Source organism: Leptonychotes weddellii, chromosome 6, assembly GCF_054177405.1.
Source record: "Leptonychotes weddellii isolate Sample4059 chromosome 6, ASM5417740v2, whole genome shotgun sequence".
NCBI lineage: Eukaryota > Metazoa > Chordata > Mammalia > Carnivora > Phocidae > Leptonychotes > Leptonychotes weddellii.
The window spans coordinates 107330579-107333324 of record NC_138374.1 but is presented as its reverse complement, the minus strand read 5'-3'; positions in this window follow the sequence as shown (position 1 = coordinate 107333324).

Here is a 2746-nt window from a genome sequence, read left to right as displayed (position 1 = left end):
GATTCTGACTCACACTAAAGTTTGAGAACCATTATTCGACCACTGCTCTGTATCTGCACCATCCAATATGGCTCTCACTCACCACACGTGCCTATTGAATCCTTGAAATGTGCCCGGTCTTAACTGAGATGTGGAGTGTAAAATACACACCAGACTTCAAAGGCTTAGTACAAAAAAAATGTAGAGTTTCTCCTAATAATTTTTTATATTGACACATGTTGAAATAATATGCTTAATATTTAGGGTTAAAATGTATTATGGAAACCAAAATGAATGAATTATACTTGTTTTTTTTTTTTTTACCTTTTTAATGTCCGTAAGAAAACTTAATATTACATGTGTAATACATTCTATGTTTTTATTGGGCAGCACTGCTTCTCTTCATTCAACATGCACAGGAATTGCCTGAGGCGGGGCGCGGGGGTCTTGTTAAAATGCAGATTCTGATCTAATAGGTCTGGGATGAAGGCTGAAATTCTGCACTGGAAGCAAGCTCCCAGGAGATGCTCATGCTGCTGGTCTGTGGACCACACTTTGAGTAGCAGGACACTGATACAGGTTGGGGAAGTTTCTGAAAGCAAGTGTGGTATCACTGAACAACCATTAAATGTGAAATCAGCACACCTGGCAGAATCCCATCTCTGCTTCATATTAGCTATATGACCTTGGACGAGTCATTTTTTAAACTGACAAATGTAGATCACAGAAATAACTAATAACACTTGATCACTGCGTGGTTTAAATAATGTTGATGGAATGATTTTTATATTATCATGGCCAAATAGAGCTAAATAATTATTCCACGTGACACGTGCACACATACACGCACACAGGATCAAGCATTGAACATGCTAGAGTGAGTGATGCATAGGCAATTTTCTAGTTTCTAAAATAATTCAAGGCTACAAAGAGTGATACTTGGATATTTGGACATTCCAAATTTCCTCCCAGTTATTTCTGTTTGGATGATCTGAGTAATTGTGACCAAGGAGAAGTAGTTATCTGAGAGGGACAATAGTATTTTGCCAGCATTTCTTTCACAAGCATTTAGTGATTGATCCATGGCTTTGATTCTTTCCCAAAGGGCAAGGCCCCAGGGGGACGTCATTCTAAATACCCAGCTAAATACTCAGCTCCAGGTCTCGGAGAATCAGAACATCTGCAAAGCTAGGGGCTCCAGCAGATTAGACTTCATCAGTAATTAGCAAGCAACCAGACTCCTAGAAGGAGTCACTTTGTGACCAGAGGGAAAAGAGAACAGAACTAGCCTGCGACTTTGTCATCATTAGGAAGATGGGGAAGGCGGGAAAGATGCATAAAGCAATAGTCCCTTAAAGCATAATTGTCATGCTCTGGTGGCATCATCCATATGGTTGAGATTAGCCCAGCTCTCCCTCTAGGGCTGTAGTGCTGGGAATCCAAGATGGCAGGATAGGGCGGGAAGGCTCAGAAACTGTGGATATATTGTGCGGGAGCACTGCCCTGGGTGCTTAGATGGACAATGTTGCAATTAGCTGTAACAGAAAGAGAAATTGTTGTGTTACCTGCTGGCACCAAATCCTCCCTCACCTCTCTCCACCCCCACCCCCCCCACCAGATACAGAGTTCATTTATTCCCTCCCCTGCCTAGCAAAGAGGTGTGGAATAGCGGAATAGCTATAACTTCTTTCAAGAAGGTTACTGACATGTTAATTTGGAATTTCTGGACAGGGAAGGGGGAGTCCTTCTCAATCTTTCTAAAAATAGTTTTCTCTAGAAGGGAAAGACTAGGTTGTTTAGAGCAAAGCAAAATCCCGGTCCTGCCACGTCCACTGCTGGACTCGCTGGTGGCACATCTCACGCACAGTGCAGAAAGCTACATAAAACCAGGACAGTAGCCCCGAGTAGCAGTGGATTCCCAAGACCCAGCTCTATTTGCAAGTCGTACTAACCCATAGACTGAGGGTAAATCATTCCTCCTCCCTGGGCCGTAGTGCAACATCTTTGAAATGAGATTTGAGGACAAGGTCTAGAAAGTCCTCTTCAGCCACAATATCCTGCTCTTGCAAAGCGTAATTTGCTTATATAAAATGACCCCGTGGTAGGGACCTCCCTGTTGACAGGGGCACAGGCGTGCCTGTGGAGAGCAGGTACTGTGGCAGACAGGCTGAGACAACATGAACACCACACTCATGACCCAAAGTTACAGTGTCTGGGAGGCCAGGGCATGCCAGCCTCTTCGCGACAGCGGATATATTTGTTTTCTTCTCCTGTGAAGTGAGACCTTCAGCGGATGTGAAGTTTGCCACCAGGGCCTTCCTCATTTCCTTTCTTGCTGCTCATGCCCCAGCCAAAGGCCCAGGTCTTGGCGATCTCCTCCCTCTCTTAGAATCAATTGCACTCTCCAGGAATGAGCTCATAATATAGTCTCTCCCCAAGAAAAAGAAGGAAATTTGTATTTAGTATCCTAATATATGCCAGTCACTTCAATAGAATCTCTTATTTAGTTTAATCTTCATTACTAGGGCCAAGACTAGGAGGAAGCGAATGAGGTGCCTACTTGCTTGGGCACATAGTGTAAGGAGGCCCTGGCTCCTGAGGGTCATGAATGCAAGGCAGACTCACATACCACCCTGAGGGGGTGCACCTCCTTAAATTTTGCACCTAGGCATCTCTCTTGTCTCACCTAGTTCTGGTCCTCTTAACCCTGTTGGTACTTGTATTCCCATGTCATAGATATGGAGTCAGCCACAGAGAGGCCCAAAGT